The sequence below is a fragment of the Carcharodon carcharias genome, chromosome 22 (assembly GCF_017639515.1).
Source record: "Carcharodon carcharias isolate sCarCar2 chromosome 22, sCarCar2.pri, whole genome shotgun sequence".
NCBI lineage: Eukaryota > Metazoa > Chordata > Chondrichthyes > Lamniformes > Lamnidae > Carcharodon > Carcharodon carcharias.
In genome coordinates this window covers 23,273,558-23,300,242 of record NC_054488.1, presented here as the reverse complement: position 1 = coordinate 23,300,242, position 26,685 = coordinate 23,273,558, and the positions used below count along the sequence as shown (strand labels likewise).

Sequence of the window (26,685 nt, the reverse complement as noted above, 5' to 3'; positions counted from 1 at the left end):
TCCATGAATGGCAGGATGTGGTAAAAAAGGATGGAAAGTAAGAAATAGTGGATCTGAGAGTGACTCTTGTGTTAAAAAACCATTACATACCAGAGAAAGAGTCTCTGACTGTGCGAGAGAGAGATCTTAGAGTAGTAGTCCCAAAAGACATCAAAGTGCAAATAGAGGTCACAGCTTGAATAGATTACACAATAAAATGTAAGCTACAGAACATTCTTGAGTTAGGACTGGAATCTGAAGTCCTCACGACCCTGACATTTTGCTGACTGCCAGTAAACTGGGGGTAAACTAATAAGAGACACAAAACAAAAGAAATTAGATACAAAAGCAAAATACGCAGATGCTAGAAATCTGAAATAAGAACAAAAAGTGCTGGAAAAACTCAGCAGTCAGGCAGCATTTGTGATGAGAAACAGAGTTAACATTTCAGGTCAATGACCTTTCAGCTCTTATTATAAAAGGAATTAGATAGTTGGAGGGAATTTAGAGTTTATTCTGAAGTAGTGGGGGCAGCCAGTCTTCTCACACAGATGGATTTGTATGGAATAAGTCCTTGTTGGTAGGACTTATAAAGGCTAAAGCGAGGCTAGTTGCTCGAGGTTTTGAAGAATGACTTAGCGATACAGCTGTTAGGACTCTCCACAGTAGAAGAAGTAATATTCCATTTTTTTTTTAGCTCTTTGGCCATATATTCATGGGAGTGTAGATCAATCTACATAAAAGCCACGTTTCTGCAGAGTGATAACTTTCAGAGAGAAATGTTTCTGAAACCGCCTAAAGAGGGAAACAATTCAAAAGGGAAACTGTGAAAACTGGACAATTGCATTTATGGCCTGAATCATGTTTCGAGGGTGTGGTATTTTTCGGTGAGATCTGTTTTGCTGGAAGTAGGCTGTGTTCAACTAAAAGCAGATCTTAGAATGTTTTATTAGTATCAAAAAGTCAAACTTCCAGCCATCTTCTTGATGCATGTTGATGATTTCTTATGGGGATTTTAATAAGATTAAAGTGGAATTTAAGATTGGAAATCACGGCCTTGGGGGCTTTTAAATATATTTGTTTAGATATTAAGCAGAGTGGGTCTGGAGTAACTTTGAATCGGCAATCTTATTTAGAGAGTGTTACTTCTCTCCCACTTAATCATGCCAGGTCATCACAGAAAAATTATGTCACATCTAAAGAAGAAACAGAGTAGTTGTGAAGATTGATTGGCCAGTTGAATTGGTTATGCATTCAGATAAGACCGGATGCTAATTTTGATGTGTAGAACTAAGTACTACAATGAAGCACAGTGAAGTTGAGTTTGTTTTAAGGGTAAATAATTCATTAAAAAAATTAAAATATGGAGAAATGTGTACTTAAGTTTCCATCCTTGGGTGACTCAAACACAGATCTACTACACAGCACCATCAGCAGACAAGTAGGAGAACAGACAGGGTTGCAAAGGGTGTGTGAGAACAGGAAGATAGCTTTAATGGGATATTTTAATCAACCAAATATAAACTGAGAAAACCCAAGTGAATTTAGAGAGTTGATTAACGTATTGCATGACTACTCAGTGCATCAAGAAAACCAGGAGAAATAATACTCATCCTGATATGATATTTGTTAATGACATTGAAAATGTAAAGGAGGTGGAAACTGTAGCACCCCAGGAGACTAGAGTGACAGAATGATCCGGTTTATCACGATTTAGATTCAGACACAGGAAAGGCCAGGAGACATGTATGTAACTTTGAAAGGGCTAAGTTCAATGAAATGAGGCTACAAATAGAATCATATTATCATAGAATCGTTACAGCATAAAAAGAGGTCATTCAGTCCATTGTGTCTGTGCCAGCTCTCTGCAAAAGCAACTCAGCTAGGCCCACTCCAGCGACCTTTCCCCGTAGCCTTGCAATTTTTTTCTCTTCAGCGAATTATTCAATTCCCTTTTGATAGCCACAAGTGAATTAAGTTATGATGATTATTGTTACATAAGCATATCATGAATAGGATCAGGAGTACATCGTATGACCCCTCAAGCCTGTTCCTGCCATTCAGTACAATCATGGCTTATCTTCTGCCTCATCTCCACTTTCCCACCCACTCCCCTTGGTTCCCTGAAGGACCAAAAATCGATATATTTCAGCCTTGAGTGTACTCAGTGATGGAACATCCACAACCTCCATGGTGGAAAATTCCAAAAATTCATAATCCTCTCAGTGAAGAAATTTCTCCTTATCTCAATCCTAAATGATCAACAACCTCTCAGTGTCTGCACAGTTAAGCCCTTAAGAATCTTGTATGTTTCAATGAGATACCTCGCATTCTTCTGAACTCCAGAGGGTAATAGGCCCAATTTACTCAGTCTCTCAACCATCTCATTCCAGGGATCAATCTTGTGAACCTTTGCTGTACTACCTCCAATGCAAGTATATCCTGCCTTAAAATATGGAACCCAAACTGCACGCAGTACTCCAAGTGTGGTCTCACCAAAGCCCTATACAATTGTAGCAAGACTTACTTACCCTTGTACTTCAATCCCCTTCCAGTAAAGGCCAACATAAAATTTGCTTTCCTTATTGCTTGCTGTACCTGCATACTAACTTTCTGTGTTTCTTGTAGGAGTACATCCAAGTCTCTCTGAATATCAACATTTAGAAGTTTCATGCCTTTTCAAATATATTGTGCTTTTCTATTCTTACTACCAAAGTACTACCTTCACACTTCCCTACATAATACTCCATCTGCCATCTTCTTTTCATCTCACTTATACATCTCTTTTCAGCTTCTTTGTGTCCTCCCCATGCTTACAATCCTACCTAGCTCTAACAACACTGCAGTTATGCATTTTAAGGAAGGTTGCTGAGGATATAAGTACATGCTGAAAATCAGCAACTTCATACTAAACAAGCATGCCTGATGTTAAATGCATTAGCAACAAATTGTATTTATATAGCACCTTTAACCATTATAAAATAAGCAAATTAAGAAGAAGAAAGACTTGTTTTTATTAACATTTTCACAACCTCAGAACATCCCAAAGCGTTTTACAACTAATGAATTGCTTTTGAAGTGTAGCTGCTGATGTAATATGAGAAATGCGGCAGCCCGTTTGTGCATAGCAATTAGCAATGCGATAACAACAAAATAATCTGTTTTTAGTGCTATTGATTGAGGGATAATATTAGCCAGGATACTGGTGATAACTTACCTGTTCTTCTCTGAAACGGTGCCTTTTACATCCATCTATGGGAACAGGTGAAATCTTGGCTACTGATTTAAGGATGTCAGAAGAGTTGGTTCAGGATTCCTGAGAAAAGTAATGTGGATTTATGCCAATAGAGCTGAATGTAAACAAAGGGCAAGGTGGAGAGAGAAAATGGGAAATGTATGGTGGTGGAAATTTTGTCTATTTTCTGATGGATATTCGCAAGATTTTAAGACTTTCAAATAGTTGTTCCTTATGTATCTCTGTTCATCAAGGGGGAAACTAAGTGTTTGAAGACTGTCTCATCAAACACTCCCAGGGCAGGTACAATGTGAGTCAGACAAAGAGTAAAAGTTCCCTCTACACTGCCTCCATCAAACACTCCCAGGGCAGATACAGCATGGTACTGTCCCATCAAGTATTCCCAGGTCAAGTACTTGGTTAAATCAAACCCACATCTGCCCTCTCAGCGAGTAAAAGAAATCATGGCACTATTTGGAGAATTGCAAGGGATTTCCTTCAGTGTCTTGCCCAACAGTTATCCCTCAATCAACAGCTACAGCAGATGATCTGGTCTTTAATGTCATTGTTGTGTGTGGGATTTTTCTGTGTACATTTCCAACATTACAACAGTGACTGCAGTTCAAAATAATTCATTGGTTGTGAAGGATTTAGGACATCCTTACATGCTTTATAAATACAAGTTACGTCTTTCTCTCATGTCCCCCAGATTCACGGTTGCATCTCTTGCTATCAATGTCCACACCCGAGTGTTGACCACCTTCTATCTTACAATTTGTCATACCAGGAATTTTGCTTCCTCCCTGTTCTCATGCCCACCCATCCACTTTAAAATATTTTCTATTGCTTTCCTAATTGTTGGATCTCGCCAACCTCTGAAATATTCCTTGCATCTGTTTCCTCTTTAAAACGAAGAGAAATACTTGACACATGTAGAGGACATCCCATTTTTACCACAGACTGAAAAACGTCTTGCTGTCTAAAACTGCAGAGAGACACTGTGCACCAACAAGTCTTGCCATTTTAAATACCATGGAAGGGTATGTCGAAATCTCCAGCTCCTTCCAAGTTACTACAACACTACACAACCCAAACTCTTCATGACCTGCACTCCAGGCCCAAACTCTCTGCGACCCGCACTCCACACCCAAACTCTTCACGACCCGCACTCCACACCCAAACTCTCTGCGACCCACACTCCACACCCAAACTCTTCACGACCCGCACTCCACACCCAAACTCTTCACGACCCGCACTCCACACCCAAAATCTCTGTGACCGCACTCCACACCCAAACTCTTCGCGACCCACACTCCACACCTAAGCTCTTCACGACATGCACTCCACACCCAAACTCTCCGTGACCGCACTCCACACCCAAACTCTTCGTGACCCACACTCCACACCCAAACTCTTTGCGACCCGCACTCCACACCCAAGCTCAAGACTGTACTCCACACCCAAACATTCCACATCCTGCTCTCCACATCCAAACTCTCCACAAACCGCACCCCTCACCCAAACCTTTCACAACACGCTCTCTACACCCAAACTCTCTGCAATCCACACCCTGCTCTCCACACCCAGAATCTCCACAAACTGCACTCCACACTGAAACACTCCACAATATGCAATCCACACCCAAAAGCTCCAGAAACTGCACTCCACACCCAAACTCTCCACAAACCGCACTCAACACCCAATCTCTTAAGGACCCGCACTCCACACCCAAGCTCTTCAGGACCCATGTTCACACCCAAGCTCTTCACGAACTGCATCGTCACCCAGACATTCTACAAACCACACTCCACACCCAAACGCTCCACAAATTGTACTCCACACCCAAACTCTGCACAAACCGCATTCCATACCCAAAGTCTCCAGACTCCACCCCCAAACTCTGCACAAGCCACAATCCACACCCAAACTCTTCACAACATGCTCTTCACACCCAAACACTTTGCAATGCACACTCCACACCCAAATGATCCACAAACCGCACTCCATAACCAAACACTCCACAATCCACACGCCACCCAAACATTCCACAACCAGCACTCCAAACCCAAACCCTCCACAACCCACACCCCATAACCAAAGTCTCCACAACCCTCTCTCTACACGCAAACTTTCCACAACCCACACTCCACACCCAAGCTCTTCAGGACCCGCACTCCACACCCAAACTCTTCACAAACAGCACTCCACACCCAAACGCTCCATAAGCTGCACTCCACACCCAAATTTGCACAAACCGCACTCCACATGCAATATCCCCACAAACCACACTCCACACCCAAACATTCCAGAACCCCCACTCCACACCCAAGCTCTTCAGGACCCGCACTCCACACCCAAACTCTTCACAAACAGCACTCCACACCCAAACGCTCCATAAGCTGCACTCCACACCCAAATTTGCACAAACCGCACTCCACATGCAATATCCCCACAAACCACACTCCACACCCAAACATTCCAGAACCCGCACTCCACACCAAAACGCTCCACAACACACAAGCTGCACCCAAACCCTCCACAAACCATACTCTACACCCAGCCCCTACACGACCCGCACTCCACACCCAAACATTCCACAAACCACACTCCACACCCAAAGTCCCCACAAGCCACACTCCACAAACCATACTCTACACCCAACCCCTTCACGACCCGCACTCAACACCCAAACATTCCACAAACCACACCCAAAGTCCCCACAAGCCACACTCCACAAACCGCACTCCACACCCAAACTCTCCACAACCCGCACTCCACACCCAAACTCTCCACAATCCGCACTCCACACCCAAAGTCTCCACAACCCGCACTCCAAACACAAACTCTTCACAACCCGCACTCCACACCCAAACTCACCACAACCCGCACTCCACACCCAAACTCTCCATAAACCGCATTCCATACCCAAACTCTCCACAAACCGCACTCCACACCCAAACTCTCCACAAACCGCACTCCACACCCAAACTCTCCACAACCCGCATTCCATACCCAAACTTTCCACAACCCGCACTCCACACCCAAACTCTTCACGATCCGCGCTCCACACCCAAACTCTTCTCGATCCGCACTCCACACCCAAACTCTTCAAGATCCGCACTCCACACTCAAACTCCTCATGACCCGCACTCCACACCCAAACTCCTCATGGCCTGTACTCCACACCCAAACTCCTCATGACCCGCACTCCACGCCCAAACTCCTCATGACCCGCACTCCACACCCAAACTCCTCATGACCCGCACTCCACGCCCAAACGCTCCACAAACTGCACTCCACAACCAAATATTGCACAAACCGAACTCCACACCCAATGTCCCCACAAACCACACTCCACACCAAAACATTCCAGAACCCGCACTCCACAACCAAACCCCTCATGACCCGCACTCCGCACCCAAACACTTCACGACCCGCACTCCACACCCAAACCCTTCACGACCTGCACTCCGCACCCAAACTCTTCTCGACCCGCACTCCGCACCCAAACTCTTCACGACCTGCACTCCGCACTCAAACTCTTCACGACCTGCACTCCGCACCCAAACTCCTCACGAACCGCACTCCGCACCCAAACTCTTCTCGACCCGCACTCCACACCCAAACTCTTCACGATCTGCACTCCACACCCAAACTCTTCACGATCCTCACACCACACCCAAACTCTTCACGATCCGCACTCCACGCCCAAACTCTTCACGATCTGCACACCACACCCAAACTCTTCACAATCTGCACTCCACACCCAAACTCTTCACGACCCGCACTCCACACCCAAACTCTTCACGACCCGCACTCCACACCCAAACTCTCTGCGACCGCACTCCACACCCAAACTCTTCGCGACCCACACTTCACACCCAAACTCTTTGCCACCCGCACTCCACACCCAAGCTCAAGACTGTACTCCACACCCAAACATTCCACATCCTGCTCTCCACACCCAGAATCTCCACAAACCACACTCCACACTGAAACACTCCACAATATGCAATCCACAACCAAATGCTCCAGAACCTGCACTCTACACCCAAACTCTCCACAGCCTGCACTCCATACCCAAACACTCCACAACCCGCACTCCACACCCAAACTCTCCACAACCCGCACTCCACACCCAAACTCTCCACAACCCGCACTCCACACCCAAACTCTCCACAAACTGCATTCCATACCCAAACTCTCCACAAACCGCATTCCATACCCAAAGTCTCCAGACTCCACCCCCAAACTCTGCACAATCCACAATCCTCATGGCCCGCACTCCACGCCCAAACTCCTCATGACCCACACTCCGCACCCAAACTCCTCATGACCCACACTCCACACCCAAACTCTTCACGATCCACACTCCGCACCCAAACTCTTCACGACCCGCACTCCACACCCAAACTCTTCACCACCCGCACTCCGCACCCAAACTCTTCACGACCCGCACTCCACACCCAAACTCCTCATGGCCCGCACTCCACGCCCAAACTCCTCATGACCTGCACTCCACACCCAAACTCTTCACGACCCGCACTTCACACGCAAACATTTAACAAACTGCACTCCACGACCAAACCCTCCACAACCCACACTCCACACACAAACACTCCTCAAATCGCATTCCACACCTGAACACCCCACAATCCGCAGTCCACACCCAAGCGCTTCACAAACCACAATCCACACCCAAACTCTTCACAATCCGCACTCCACACCCAAACTCTTCACGATCCGCACTCCACACCCAAACTCTTCACGATCGGCACTCCACACCCAAACTCTTCACGATTCGCGCTCCACACCCAAACTCTTCTCGATCCGCACTCCACACCGAAACTCTTCACGATCCGCACTCCACACCCAAACTCCTCATGACCCGCACTCCACGCCCAAACTCCTCATGGCCTGCACTCCACATCCAAACTCCTCATGACCCGCACTCCACGCCCAAACTCCTCATGACCCGCACTCCACACCCAAACTCTCCACAAACCGCATTCCATACCCAAACTCTCCACAACCCGCATTCCATACCCAAACTCTCCACAACCCGCACTCCACACCCAAACTCTCCACAAACCGCATTCCATACCCAAACTCTCCACAAACCGCATTCCATACCCAAAGTCTCCAGACTCCACCCCCAAACTCTGCACAAGCCACAATCCAGACCCAAACTCTTCACAACGCGCTCGTCACACCCAAACTATCTGCAATGCACACTCCACACCCAAACGTTCCACAAATCACACTCCATAACCAAACATTCGACAAACCGCACTGCACAACTAAACTCTTCAGGACCCACCCACCACACCCGACCTCTTCACTACCTGCAATCCAAACCGAAACGCTCCACAAAACGCAATCCACACCCAAACTCTTCACAAACTGCACTCCACAAGCAAGCTCTTCACGAACCACACTCCACAGCCAAGCTCCTCAAGACTCGCACTCCACACCCAAACTCTTCACGATCCGCATTCCACACCCAAACTCCTCATGACCCACACTCCGCACCCAAACTCTTCACGATCCGCACTCCACACCCAAACTCCTCATGACCTGCACTCCACACCCAAACTCCTCATGACCTGCACTCCACACCCAAACTCCTCATGGCCCGCACTCCACGCCCAAACTCCTCATGAGCCGCACTCCACGTCCAAACTCTTCACGACCCGCACTCCACATCCAAACTCTTCACGACCCGCACTCCACACCCAAACTCCTCATGACCCACACTCCACACCCAAACTCCTCATCACCCACACTCCGCACCCAAACTCTTTGCGAGCCGCACTCCACACCCAAACCCCTCATGGCCCGCACTCCACGCCCAAACTCCTCATGACCCGCACTCCACACCCAAACTCTTCACGATCCGCACTCCACACCCAAACTCTTCACGATTCGCACTCCACATCCAAACTCTTCACGATCCGCACTCCACACCCAAACTCTTCACAATTCGCGCTCCACACCCAAACTCTTCTCGATCCGCACTCCACACCCAAACTCTTCAAGATCCGCACTCCACACTCAAACTCCTCATGACCCGCACTCCACACCCAAACTCCTCATGGCCTGTACTCCACACCCAAACTCCTCATGACCCGCACTCCACGCCCAAACTCCTCATGACCTGCACTCCACACCCAAACTCCTCATGACCTGCACTCCACGCCCAAACGCTCCACAAACTGCACTCCACAACCAAATATTGCACAAACCGAACTCCACACCCAATGTCCCCACAAACCACACTCCACACCAAAACATTCCAGAACCCGCACTCCTCAACCAAACCCCTCATGACCCGCACTCCGCACCCAAACACTTCACGACCTGCACTCCACACCCAAACCCTTCACGACCTGCACTCCGCACCCAAACTCTTCACGACCCGCACTCCGCACCCAAACTCTTCACGACCTGCACTCCGCACTCAAACTCTTCACGACCTGCACTCCGCACTCAAACTCTTCACGACCTGCACTCCGCACCCAAACTCCTCACGACCCGCACTCCGCACCCAAACTCTTCTCGAACCGCACTCCACACCCAAACTCTTCACGATCCGCACTCCACACCCAAACTCTTCACGATCCGCACTCCACACCCAAACTCTTCACAATCCGCACTCCACACCCAAACTCTTCACAATCCGCACTCCACGCCCAAACTCTTCACGATCTGCACACCACACCCAAACTCTTCACAATCTGCACTCCACACCCAAACTCTTCACGACCCGCACTCCACACCCAAACTCTTCACGACCCGCACTCCACACCCAAACTCTCTGCGACCGCACTCCACACCCAAACTCTTCGCGACCCACACTCCACACCCAAACTCTTTGCCACCCGCACTCCACACCCAAGCTCAAGACTGTACTCCACACCCAAACATTTCACATCCTGCTCTCCACACCCAGAATCTCCACAAACCACATTCCACACTGAAACACTCCACAATATGCAATCCACACCCAAAAGCTCCAGAACCTGCACTCTACACCCAAACACTCCACAACCCGCACTCCACACCCAAACTCTCCACAACCCGCACTCCACACCCAAACTCTCCACAACCCGCACTCCACACCCAAACTCTCCACAAACTGCATTCCATACCCAAACTCTCCACAAACCGCATTCCATACCCAAAGTCTCCAGACTCCACCCCCAAACTCTGCACAATCCACAATCCTCATGGCCCGCACTCCACGCCCAAACTCCTCATGACCCACACTCCGCACCCAAACTCCTCATGACCCACACTCCACACCCAAACTCTTCACGATCCACACTCCGCACCCAAACTCTTCACGACCCGCACTCCACACCCAAACTCTTCACCACCCGCACTCCGCACCCAAACTCTTCACGACCCGCACTCCACACCCAAACTCCTCATGGCCCGCACTCCACGCCCAAACTCCTCATGACCTGCACTCCACACCCAAACTCTTCACGACCCGCACTTCACACGCAAACATTTAACAAACTGCACTCCACGACCAAACCCTCCACAACCCACACTCCACACACAAACACTCCTCAAATCGCATTCCACACCTGAACACCCCACAATCCGCAGTCCACACCCAAGCGCTTCACAAACCACAATCCACACCCAAACTCTTCACAATCCGCACTCCACACCCAAACTCTTCACGATCCGCACTCCACACCCAAACTCTTCACGATCGGCACTCCACACCCAAACTCTTCACGATTCGCGCTCCACACCCAAACTCTTCTCGATCCGCACTCCACACCGAAACTCTTCACGATCCGCACTCCACACCCAAACTCCTCATGACCCGCACTCCACGCCCAAACTCCTCATGGCCTGCACTCCACATCCAAACTCCTCATGACCCGCACTCCACGCCCAAACTCCTCATGACCCGCACTCCACACCCAAACTCTCCACAAACCGCATTCCATACCCAAACTCTCCACAACCCGCATTCCATACCCAAACTCTCCACAACCCGCACTCCACACCCAAACTCTCCACAAACCGCATTCCATACCCAAACTCTCCACAAACCGCATTCCATACCCAAAGTCTCCAGACTCCACCCCCAAACTCTGCACAAGCCACAATCCAGACCCAAACTCTTCACAACGCGCTCGTCACACCCAAACTATCTGCAATGCACACTCCACACCCAAACGTTCCACAAATCACACTCCATAACCAAACATTCGACAAACCGCACTGCACAACTAAACTCTTCAGGACCCACCCACCACACCCGACCTCTTCACTACCTGCAATCCAAACCGAAACGCTCCACAAAACGCAATCCACACCCAAACTCTTCACAAACTGCACTCCACAAGCAAGCTCTTCACGAACCACACTCCACAGCCAAGCTCCTCAAGACTCGCACTCCACACCCAAACTCTTCACGATCCGCATTCCACACCCAAACTCCTCATGACCCACACTCCGCACCCAAACTCTTCACGATCCGCACTCCACACCCAAACTCCTCATGACCTGCACTCCACACCCAAACTCCTCATGACCTGCACTCCACACCCAAACTCCTCATGGCCCGCACTCCACGCCCAAACTCCTCATGAGCCGCACTCCACGTCCAAACTCTTCACGACCCGCACTCCACATCCAAACTCTTCACGACCCGCACTCCACACCCAAACTCCTCATGACCCACACTCCACACCCAAACTCCTCATCACCCACACTCCGCACCCAAACTCTTTGCGAGCCGCACTCCACACCCAAACCCCTCATGGCCCGCACTCCACGCCCAAACTCCTCATGACCCGCACTCCACACCCAAACTCTTCACGATCCGCACTCCACACCCAAACTCTTCACGATTCGCACTCCACATCCAAACTCTTCACGATCCGCACTCCACACCCAAACTCTTCACAATTCGCGCTCCACACCCAAACTCTTCTCGATCCGCACTCCACACCCAAACTCTTCAAGATCCGCACTCCACACTCAAACTCCTCATGACCCGCACTCCACACCCAAACTCCTCATGGCCTGTACTCCACACCCAAACTCCTCATGACCCGCACTCCACGCCCAAACTCCTCATGACCTGCACTCCACACCCAAACTCCTCATGACCTGCACTCCACGCCCAAACGCTCCACAAACTGCACTCCACAACCAAATATTGCACAAACCGAACTCCACACCCAATGTCCCCACAAACCACACTCCACACCAAAACATTCCAGAACCCGCACTCCTCAACCAAACCCCTCATGACCCGCACTCCGCACCCAAACACTTCACGACCTGCACTCCACACCCAAACCCTTCACGACCTGCACTCCGCACCCAAACTCTTCACGACCCGCACTCCGCACCCAAACTCTTCACGACCTGCACTCCGCACTCAAACTCTTCACGACCTGCACTCCGCACTCAAACTCTTCACGACCTGCACTCCGCACCCAAACTCCTCACGACCCGCACTCCGCACCCAAACTCTTCTCGAACCGCACTCCACACCCAAACTCTTCACGATCCGCACTCCACACCCAAACTCTTCACGATCCGCACTCCACACCCAAACTCTTCACAATCCGCACTCCACACCCAAACTCTTCACAATCCGCACTCCACGCCCAAACTCTTCACGATCTGCACACCACACCCAAACTCTTCACAATCTGCACTCCACACCCAAACTCTTCACGACCCGCACTCCACACCCAAACTCTTCACGACCCGCACTCCACACCCAAACTCTCTGCGACCGCACTCCACACCCAAACTCTTCGCGACCCACACTCCACACCCAAACTCTTTGCCACCCGCACTCCACACCCAAGCTCAAGACTGTACTCCACACCCAAACATTCCACATCCTGCTCTCCACACCCAGAATCTCCACAAACCACATTCCACACTGAAACACTCCACAATATGCAATCCACACCCAAAAGCTCCAGAACCTGCACTCTACACCCAAACTCTCCACAACCTGCACTCCATACCCAAACACTCCACAACCCGCACTCCACACCCAAACTCTCCACAACCCGCACTCCACACCCAAACTCTCCACAACCCGCACTCCACACCCAAGCTCTCCACAAACCGCATTCCATACCCAAACTCTCCACAAACCGCATTCCATACCCAAAGTCTCCAGACTCCACCCCCAAACTCTGCACAATCCACAATCCTCATGGCCCGCACGCCACGCGCAAACTCCTCATGACCCGCACTCCACACCCAAACTCCTCATGACCCACACTCCGCACCCAAACTCCTCATGACCCACACTCCACACCCAAACTCTTCACGACCCGCACTCCACACCCAAACTCTCTGCGACCGCACTCCACACCCAAACTCTTCGCGACCCACACTCCACACCCAAACTCTTTGCCACCCGCACTCTACACCCAAGCTCAAGACTGTACTCCACACCCAAACATTTCACATCCTGCTCTCCACACCCAGAATCTCCACAAACCACACTCCACACTGAAACACTCCACAATATGCAATCCACACCCAAAAGCTCCAGAACCTGCACTCTACACCCAAATTCTCCACAACCTGCACTCCATACCCAAACACTCCACAACCCGCACTCCACACCCAAACTCTCCACAACCCGCACTCCACACCCAAACTCTCCACAACCCGCACTCCACACCCAAACTCTCCACAAACCGCATTCCATACCCAAACTCTCCACAAACCGCATTCCATACCCAAAGTCTCCAGACTCCACCCCCAAACTCTGCACAATCCACAATCCTCATGGCCCGCACTCCACGCCCAAACTCCTCATGACCCGCACTCAACACCCAAACTCCTCATGACCCACACTCCGCACCCAAACTCCTCATGACCCACACTCCACACCCAAACTCTTCACGATCCACACTACACGCCCAAACTCCTCATGACCCGCACTCCACACCCAAACTCCTCATGACCCACACTCCGCACCCAAACTCTTCACGACCCGCACTCCACACCCAAACTCTTCACCACCCGCACTCCGCACCCAAACTCTTCACGACCCGCACTCCACACCCAAACTCCTCATGGCCCGCACTCCACGCCCAAACTCCTCATGACCTGCACTCCACACCCAAACTCTTCACGACCCGCACTCCACACGCAAACATTTAACAAACTGCACTCCACAACCAAACCCTCCACAACCCACACTCCACACACAAACACTGCCCAAATCGCATTCCACACCTGAACACCCCACAATCCGCAGTCCACACCCAAGCGCTTCACAAACCACACTCCACACCCAAACTCTTCACGATCCGCACTCCACACCCAAACTCTTCACAATCCGCACTTCACACCCAAACTCTTCACGATCCGCACTCCACACCCAAACTCTTCACGATCGGCACTCCACACCCAAACTCTTCACGATTCGCGCTCCACACCCAAACTCTTCTCGATCCGCACTCCACACCGAAACTCTTCACGATCCGCACTCCACACCCAAACTCCTCATGGACTGCACTCCACATCCAAACTCCTCATGACCCGCACTCCACGCCCAAACTCCTCATGACCCGCACTCCACACCCAAACTCTCCGCAAACCGCATTCCATACCAAAACTCTCCACAACCCGCATTCCATACCCAAACTCTCCACAACCCGCACTCCACACCCAAGCTCTCCACAAACCGCATTCAATACCCAAACTCTCCACAAACCGCATTCCATACCAGACTCCACCCCCAAACTCTGCACAAGCCACAATCCAGACCCAAACTCTTCACAACGTGCTCGTCACACCCAAACTCTCTGCAATGCACACTCCACACCCAAACGTTCCACAAATCACACTCCATAACCAAACATTCGACAAACCGCACTGCAGAACTAAACTCTTCAGGACCCACCCACCACACCCGACCTCTTCACGACCCGCAATCCAAACTGAAACGCTCCACAAAACGCAATCCACACCCAAACTCTTCACAAACTGCACTCCAAACGCAAGCTCTTCACGAACCACACTCCACAGCCAAGCTCCTCAAGACTCGCACTCCACACCCAAACTCTTCACGATCCGCATTCCACACCCAAACTCCTCATGACCCACACTCCGCACCCAAACTCTTCACGATCCGCACTCCACACCCAAACTCCTCATGACCTGCACTCCACACCCAAACTCCTCATGACCTGCACTCCACACCCAAACTCCTCATGGCCCGCACTCCACGCCCAAACTCCTCATGAACCGCACTCCACGCCCAAACTCTTCACGACCCGCACTCCACACCCAAACTCTTCACGACCCGCACTCCACACCCAAACTCCTCATGACCCACACTCCACACCCAAACTCTTCATCACCCACACTCCGCACTCAAACTCTTCACGAGCCGCACTCCACACCCAAACTCCTGATGGCCCGCACTCCACGCCCAAACTCCTCATGACCTGCACTCCGCACCCAAACTCCTCATGACCTGCACTCCACACCCAAACTCTTCACGACCCGCACTCCACACCCAAACTCTTCACGACCCGCACTCCACACCCAAACTCTTCACGACCCGCACTCCACACCCAAACTCCTCATGACCCACACTCCACACCCAAACTCCTCATCACCCACTCTCCGCACCCAAACACTTCACGACCCGCTCTCCATACCCAAACTCCTCATGGCCCGCACACCACGCCCAAACTCCTCATGACCTGCACTCCACACCCAAACTCTTCACGACCCGCACTCCACACGCAAACATTTAACAAACTGCACTCCACGACCAAACCCTCCACAACCCACACTCCACACACAAACACTCCCCAAATCGCATTCCACACCTGAACACCCCACAATCCGCAGTCCACACCCAAGCGCTTCACAAACCACACTCCACACCCAAACTCTTCACGATCCGCACTCCACACCCAAACTCTTCACGATCCGCAGTCCACACCCAAACTCTTCACGATCCGCACTCCACACCCAAACTCTTCACGATTCACGCTCCACACCCAAACTCTTCTCGATCTGCACTCCACACCGAAACTCTTCACGATCCGCACTCCACACCCAAACTCCTCATGGCCCGCACTCCACGCCCAAACTCCTCATGACCCACACTCCACACCCAAACTCTTCACGATCCGGACACCACACCCAAACTCCTGATGGCCTGCACACCATGCCCAAACTCTTCATGGCCCGCACACCACACCCAAACTCCTCATCACCCACACTCCGCACCCAGACTCTTCACGACCCGCACTCCATACACAAACTCCTCATGGCCCGCACACCACGCCCAAATTCCTCATGACCTGCACTCCACACCCAAACTCTTCACAACCCACACTCCACACACAAACACTCCCCAAATCGCATTCCACACCTGAACACCCCACAATCCGCAGTCCACACCCAAGCGCTTCACAAACCACACTCCACACCCAAACTCTTCACGATCCGCACTCCACACCCAAACTCTTCACGATCCGCACTCCACACCCAAACTCTTCACGATCCGCACTCCACACCCAAACTCTTCACGATCGGCACTCCACACCCAAACTCTTCACGATTCGCGCTCCACACCCAAACTCTTCTCGATCCGCACTCCACACCGAAACTCTTCACGATCCGCACTCCACACCCAAACTCCTCACGGCCCGCACTCCACGCCCAAACTCCTCATGGCCTGCACTCCACATCCAAACTCCTCATGACCCGCACTCCACGCCCAAACTCCTCATGACCCGCACTCCACACCCAAACTCTTCACGATCCGGACTCCACATCCAAACTCCTCATGGCCTGCACTCCACACCCAAACTCCTCATGACCCGCACTCCACATCCAAACTCCTCATGACCCGCACTCCACGCCCAAACTCCTAATGACCCGCACTCCACACCCAAACTCTTCACGATCCGCACTCCACACCCAAACTCCTCATGACCCGCACTCCACGCCCAAACTCCTCATGGCCTGCACTCCACACCCAAACTCCTCATGACCCGCACTCCACGCCCAAACGCTCCACAAACTGCACTCCACAACCAAATATTGCACAAACCGAACTCCACACCCAACGTCCCCACAAACCACACTCCGCACTAAGACATTCCAGAAACCGCACTCCACACCCAAACCACTCATGACCCGCACTCCGCACCCAAACTCTTCACGACCCGCACTCCACATCCAAATTCGTCACGACCCGCACTCCGCACCCAAACTCTTCACGACCCGCACTCCACACCCAAACTCTTCATGATCCACAATCCACACCCAAATGCTCCACAAACCGCACTCCACAACCAAATATTGAACCAAACGAACTCCACCCACAAGTTCCCCACAAACCATGCTCCACACCCAAATATTCCAGAACCCGCACTCCACACCCAAACCTCCACAACCTGCACTCCACACCCAAACTCTTCATGACCCACTCACCACACACAAACTATCCATGACTCACACTCCATACCCAAACATTCCTCAACCCGCACGTCACACCCTAACTCTCAAACTGCCCTCCACACCCAAACTCTTCACAACCTGCACTCCACACCCATACTCTTCACGATCTGCATTCAACACCCAAACTCTTCAGGATCCGCACTCCACACCCAAACTCTTCTCGATCCGCACTCCACACCCAAACTCTTCACGATCGGCACTCCACACCCAAACTCTTCACGATTCGCGCTCCACACCCAAACTCTTCTCGATCCGCACTCCACACCGAAACTCTTCACGATCCGCACTCCACACCCAAACTCCTCACGGCCCGCACTCCACGCCCAAACTCCTCATGGCCTGCACTCCACATCCAAACTCCTCATGACCCGCACTCCACGCCCAAACTCCTCATGACCCGCACTCCACACCCAAACTCTTCACGATCCGGACTCCACATCCAAACTCCTCATGGCCTGCACTCCACACCCAAACTCCTCATGACCCGCACTCCACATCCAAACTCCTCATGACCCGCACTCCACGCCCAAACTCCTAATGACCCGCACTCCACACCCAAACTCTTCACGATCCGCACTCCACACCCAAACTCCTCATGACCCGCACTCCACGCCCAAACTCCTCATGGCCTGCACTCCACACCCAAACTCCTCATGACCCGCACTCCACGCCCAAATGCTCCACAAACTGCACTCCACAACCAAATATTGCACAAACCGAACTCCACACCCAACGTCCCCACAAACCACACTCCGCACTAAGACATTCCAGAAACCGCACTCCACACCCAAACCACTCATGACCCGCACTCCGCACCCAAACTCTTCACGACCCGCACTCCACATCCAAATTCGTCACGACCCGCACTCCGCACCCAAACTCTTCACGACCCGCACTCCACACCCAAACTCTTCATGATCCACAATCCACACCCAAATGCTCCACAAACCGCACTCCACAACCAAATATTGAACCAAACGAACTCCACCCACAAGTTCCCCACAAACCATGCTCCACACCCAAATATTCCAGAACCCGCACTCCACACCCAAACCTCCACAACCTGCACTCCACACCCAAACTCTTCATGACCCACTCACCACACACAAACTATCCATGACTCACACTCCATACCCAAACATTCCTCAACCCGCACGTCACACCCTAACTCTCAAACTGCCCTCCACACCCAAACTCTTCACAACCTGCACTCCACACCCATACTCTTCACGATCTGCATTCAACACCCAAACTCTTCAGGATCCGCACTCCACACCCAAACTCTTCTCGATCCGCACTCCACACCCAAACTCTTCACGATCGGCACTCCACACCCAAACTCTTCACGATTCGCGCTCCACACCCAAACTCTTCTCGATCCGCACTCCACACCGAAACTCTTCACGATCCGCACTCCACACCCAAACTCCTCACGGCCCGCACTCCACGCCCAAACTCCTCATGGCCTGCACTCCACATCCAAACTCCTCATGACCCGCACTCCACGCCCAAACTCCTCATGACCCGCACTCCACACCCAAACTCTTCACGATCCGGACTCCACATCCAAACTCCTCATGGCCTGCACTCCACACCCAAACTCCTCATGACCCGCACTCCACATCCAAACTCCTCATGACCCGCACTCCACGCCCAAACTCCTAATGACCCGCACTCCACACCCAAACTCTTCACGATCCGCACTCCACACCCAAACTCCTCATGACCCGCACTCCACGCCCAAACTCCTCATGGCCTGCACTCCACACCCAAACTCCTCATGACCCGCACTCCACGCCCAAACGCTCCACAAACTGCACTCCACAACCAAATATTGCACAAACCGAACTCCACACCCAACGTCCCCACAAACCACACTCCGCACTAAGACATTCCAGAAACCGCACTCCACACCCAAACCACTCATGACCCGCACTCCGCACCCAAACTCTTCACGACCCGCACTCCACATCCAAATTCGTCACGACCCGCACTCCGCACCCAAACTCTTCACGACCCGCACTCCACACCCAAACTCTTCATGATCCACAATCCACACCCAAATGCTCCACAAACCGCACTCCACAACCAAATATTGAACCAAACGAACTCCACCCACAAGTTCCCCACAAACCATGCTCCACACCCAAATATTCCAGAACCCGCACTCCACACCCAAACCTCCACAACCTGCACTCCACACCCAAACTCTTCATGACCCACTCACCACACACAAACTATCCATGACTCACACTCCATACCCAAACATTCCTCAACCCGCACGTCACACCCTAACTCTCAAACTGCCCTCCACACCCAAACTCTTCACAACCTGCACTCCACACCCATACTCTTCACGATCTGCATTCAACACCCAAACTCTTCAGGATCCGCACTCCACACCCAAACTCTTCTCGATCCGCACTCCACACCCAAACTCTTCACGATCGGCACTCCACACCCAAACTCTTCACGATTCGCGCTCCACACCCAAACTCTTCTCGATCCGCACTCCACACCGAAACTCTTCACGATCCGCACTCCACACCCAAACTCCTCACGGCCCGCACTCCACGCCCAAACTCCTCATGGCCTGCACTCCACATCCAAACTCCTCATGACCCGCACTCCACGCCCAAACTCCTCATGACCCGCACTCCACACCCAAACTCTTCACGATCCGGACTCCACATCCAAACTCCTCATGGCCTGCACTCCACACCCAAACTCCTCATGACCCGCACTCCACATCCAAACTCCTCATGACCCGCACTCCACGCCCAAACTCCTAATGACCCGCACTCCACACCCAAACTCTTCATGATCCGCACTCCACACCCAAACTCCTCATGACCCGCACTCCACGCCCAAACTCCTCATGGCCTGCACTCCACACCCAAACTCCTCATGACCCGCACTCCACGCCCAAACGCTCCACAAACTGCACTCCACAACCAAATATTGCACAAACCGAACTCCACACCCAACGTCCCCACAAACCACACTCCGCACTAAGACATTCCAGAAACCGCACTCCACACCCAAACCACTCATGACCCGCACTCCGCACCCAAACTCTTCACGACCCGCACTCCACATCCAAATTCGTCACGACCCGCACTCCGCACCCAAACTCTTCACGACCCGCACTCCACACCCAAACTCTTCATGATCCACAATCCACACCCAAATGCTCCACAAACCGCACTCCACAACCAAAAATTGAACCAAACGAACTCCACCCACAAGTTCCCCACAAACCATGCTCCACACCCAAATATTCCAGAACCCGCACTCCACACCCAAACCTCCACAACCTGCACTCCACACCCAAACTCTTCATGACCCACTCACCACACACAAACTATCCATGACTCACACTCCATACCCAAACATTCCTCAACCCGCACGTCACACCCTAACTCTCAAACTGCCCTCCACACCCAAACTCTTCACAACCTGCACTCCACACCCATACTCTTCACGATCTGCATTCAACACCCAAACTCTTCAGGATCCGCACTCCACACCCAAACTCTTCTCGATCCGCACTCCACACCCAAACTCTTCTCGATTCACGCTCCACACTCAAATTCCTCATGACCCGCACTCCACACCCAAACTATACACGATCTAAACCTGCAATTCACAGTCAAACACTTCACGACTCACCCTCCATACCCAAACGCTTCACGACCCACACTCCACACCAAATGCTCCACAAACCGCACTCAACAACCAAATATTGCACAAACCGAACTCCACACCCAATGTCCCCACAAACCACACTCCACACCAAAACATTCCAGAAGCCGCACTCCACACCTGAACTCTCCACAAACTGAACTCAACCCAAACTTTCCACAACCAGCACTCCACACCCAATTACTTCATGACCCGCACTCCACACCCAAACTATTTACAATCCACACTCCACACCCAAACACCTCATGACCCGCACTCCACACCGAAAGTCCTCATGACCTGCACTCCACACCCAAACGTTTCACAAACTGCAGTCCACAACCAAATATTGAACCAACCGCACTCCACACCCAAGTTCCCCACAAACCACACTCCACACCAAAACATTCCAGAACCGCACTCCAAACCCAAACTCTTCACGACCCGCACACCACACCCAAACTCTTCATGATCCACAATCCACACCCAAATGCTCCACAAACCGCACTCCACAACCAAATATTGAATCAACCGAACTCCAACCACAAGTTCCCCACAAACCATGCTCCACACCCAAATATTCCAGAACCCGCACTCCACACCCAAACCTCCACAACCTGCACTCTACACCCAAACTCTTCATGACCCACTCTCCACACGCAAACTATCCATGACTCACACTCCATACCCAAACTCTCCTCAACCCGCACGTCACACCCTAACTCTCAATAAACTGCACTCCACACCCAAACTCTTCACAACCTGCACTCCACACCCATACTCTTCACGATCTGCATTCGACACCCAAACTCTTCAGGATCCGCACTCCACACCCAAACTCTTCTCGATCCGCACTCCAAACCCAAACTCCTCTCGATCCACACTCCACACCCAAATTGCTCATGACCCGCATCCACACCCAAACTATTCACGATCTAAACCTGCAATTCACAGTCAAACACTTCACGAACCACACGCCACACCCAAATGCTTCATGAACTGCACTCCACACCCAAATGCTCCACAAACGGCACTCAACAACCAAATATTGCACAAACCGAACTCCACACCCAATGTCCCCACAAACCACACTCCACACCAAAACATTCCAGAACCCGCACTCCACACCTGAACTCTCCACAAACCGAACTCCACCCAAACTTTCCACAACCAGCACTCCACACCCAATTACTTCATGACCCATGCTCCACACCCAAACTCCTCATGACCCACACTCGACACCCAAAGTCCTCGTGACCTGCATTCCACACCCAAACATTCCACAAACTGCACACCACAACCAAATATTGAACCAACCGCACTCCACACCCAAGTTCCCCACAAACCACACTCTACACCAAAACATTCTAGAACCCACACTCCGCACCCAAACTCTTCACGACCCGCACTCCACACCGAAACTCTTCACGAACCGCACTCAGCACCCAAACTCTTCACGACCCACACTCCACACCCAAACTCTTCACGACCTGCACTGAACACCCAAACTCTTCACGACCCACAATCAGCACCCAAACTCTTCACGATCCGCACTCAGCACCCAAACTCTTCACGAACCGCATTCCACACCCAAACTCTTCACGACCCGCACTCCGTACCCAAACTCTTCACGATCCGCACTCCACACCCAAACTCTTCACGACCCGCACTCCACACCCTAACTCTTCACGACCCGCACGCAAACATTTAACAAACCGCACGCAAATATTTAACAAACTGCACTCCGCACCCAAACCCTTCACGACCCGGACTGCGCACCCAAATCCTTCAGGACCCGCACTCCACACCCAAACTCCTCATGACCCGCACTCCATAACCAAAGTCCTCATGACCACCACTCCACACCCAAACGCTCCACAAACTCCACTCCACAACCAAATATCGAACCAACCGAACTCCACCCACAAGGTCCCCACAAACCATGCTCCACACCCAAATATTCCAGAATCCGCACTCCACACCCAAACTCTCCACAAACCGAACTCCAAACATTCCACAACCAGCACACCACACCCAAACTCTTCATGATCCCCACTCCACACCCAGACTCTTCATGATCCACAATCCACACCCAAATGCTCCACAAACTGCACTCCAGAACCAAATATTGAACCAACCGAACTCCACCCACAAGTTCCCCACAAACCATGCTCCACACCCAAATATTCCAGAACCCGCACTCCACACCCAAACCTCCACAACCTGCACTCCACACCCAAACTCTTCATGACCCACTCACCACACACAAACCAGCCATGACTCACACTCCATACCCAAACATTCCTCAACCCGCACGTCACACCCTAACTCTCAAACTGCACTCCACACCCAAACTCTTCACAACCTGCACTCCACACCCATACTCTTCACGATCTGCATTCGACACCCAAACTCTTCATGACCCACTCTCCACACGCAAACTATCCATGACTCACGCTCCATACCCAAACTCTCCTCAACCTGCACGTCACACCCTAACTCTCAATAAACTGCACTCCACACCCAAACTCTTCACAACCTGCACTCCACACCCATACTCTTCACGATCTGCATTCGACACCCAAATTCTTCAGGATCCGCACTCCACACCCAAACTCTTCTCGATCCGCACTCCAAACCCAAACTCCTCTCGATCCACACTCCACACCCAAATTCCTCATGACCCGCATCCACACCCAAACTATTCACGATCTAAACCTGCAATTCACAGTCAAACACTTCACGACTCACCCTCCATAGCCAAACGCTTCATGACCCGCACTCCACACCCAAATGCTCCACAAACCGCACTCAACAACCAAATATTGTACAAACCGAACTCCACACCCAATGTCCCCACAAACCACACTCCACACCAAAACATTCCAGAACCCGCACTCCACACCTGAGCTCTCCACAAACCGAACTCCACCCAAACTTTCCACAACCAGCACTCCACACCCAATTACTTCATGACCCATGCTCCAAACCCAAACTCCTCATGACCCGCACTCGACACCCAAAGTCCTCATGACCTGCATTCCACACCCAAACGTTCCACAAACTGCACTCCACAACCAAATATTGAACCAACCGCATCCCACACCCAAGTTCCCCACAAACCACACTCCACATCAAAACATTCTAGAACCCGCACTGCGCACCCAAACTCTTCACGACCCGCACTCCACACCGAAACTCTTCACGAACCGCACTCAGCACCCAAACTCTTCACGATCCACACTCAGCACCCAAACTCTTCACGACCCACACTCCACACCCAAACTCTTCACGACCCGCACTCCACACCCAAACTCTTCACGACCCGCAATCAGCACCCAAACTTTTCACGACCTGCACTCAGCACCCAAACTCTTCACGAACCGCACTCCGCACCCAAACTCTTCACGACCCGCACTCAGCACCCAAACTCTTCACGACCCGCACTCCGCAACCAAAGTCTTCACGACCCGCACTCCTCACCCAAACTCTTCACGATCCGCACTCCACACCCAAACTCTTCACGACCCGCAATCCACACCCTAACTCTTCACGACCCGCACGCAAACATTTAACAAACCGCACGCAAATATTTAACAGACTGCACTCCGCACCCAAACCCTTCACGACCCGGACTGCGCACCCAAATCCTTCAGGACCCGCACTCCACACCCAAACTCCTCATGACCCGCACTCCATAACCAAAGTCCTCATGACCACCACTCCACACCCAAACGCTCCACAAACTGCTCTCCACAACCAAATATCGAACCAACCGAACTCCACCCACAAGGTCCCCACAAACCATGCTCCGCACCCAAATATTCCAGAACCCGCACTCCACACCCAAACCTTCCACAAACTGAACTCCAGTCAAACATTCCACAACCAGCACACCACACCCAAACTCTTCATGATCCCCACTCCACACCCAAACTCTTCATGATCCACAATCCACACCCAAATGCTCCACAAACCGTACTCCACAAACAAATATTGAACCAACCGAACTCCACCCACAAGTTCCCCACAAACCATGCTCCACACCCAAATATTCCAGAACCCGCACTCCACACCCAAACCTCCACAACCTGCATTCCACACCCAAACTCTTCATGACCCACTCACCACACACAAACTATCCATGACTCACACTCCATACACAAACATTCCTCAAACCGCACGTCACACCCTAACTCTCAAACTACACTCCACACCCAAACGCTTCACAACCTGCACTCCACACCCATACTCTTCACCATCTGCATTCGACACCCAAACTCTTCAGGATCCGCACTCCACACCCAAATTCCTCATGACCCGCACTCCACACCCAAACTATTCACGATCTAAACCTGCAATTCACAGTCAAACACTTCACGACTCACCCTCCATACCCAAATGCTTCACGACCCGCACTCCACACCAAATGCTCCACAAACCGCACTCAACAACCAAATATTGCACAAACCGAACTCCACACCCAATGTCCCCACAAACCACACTCCACACCAAAACATTCCAGAAATCGCACTCCACACCTGAACTCTCCACAAACCGAACTCAACCCAAACTTCCCACAACCAGCACTCCACACCCAATTACTTCATGACCCGCACTCCGCACCCAAACTATTTACAGTCCACGCTCCCCACCCAAACTCCTCATGACCCGCACTCCACACCCAAAGTCCTCATGACCTGCACTCCACACCCAAACGTTTCACAAACTGCACTCCACAACCAAATTGAACCAACCGCACTCCACACCCAAGTTCCCCACAAACCACACTCCACACCAAAATATTCCAGAACCCGCACTCCACACCCAAACTCTTCACGACCCGCACTCCACACCCAAACTCATCACGAACCGCACTCAGCACCCAAAATCTTCACGATCCGCACTCCATACCCAAACTCTTCACGACCCACAGGCAAACATTTAACAAACTGCACTCCGCACCCAAACATTTAACAAACTGCACTCCGCACCCAAACCCTTCACGACCCGCACTCCGTACCCAAACTCTTCACAACCCGCACTCCGCAACCAAACTCTTCACGACCCGCACTCCGCATCCAAACTCTTCACGACCCGCACTCCGCAACCAATGTCTTCACGAACCGTACTCCTCACCCAAACTCTTCACGATCCGCACTCCACACCCAAACTCTTCACGATCCGCACTCCACACCCAAACTCTTCACGATCCGCACTCCACGCCCAAACTCCTTATGATCCGCACTCCACACCCAAACTCTTCCCGATTCCCGCTCCACATC

The 26,685-nt window shown here is 51.6% G+C and overlaps 1 protein-coding gene across 1 annotated transcript in view; it reads right to left on the bottom strand.

Moving 5' to 3' along the window:
• LOC121293649 (galanin receptor 2b-like) overlaps window positions 1–26,685 on the bottom strand; it is a 149,630-nt gene that overhangs the window by 15,721 nt on the left and 107,224 nt on the right. The window lies entirely within an intron of this gene.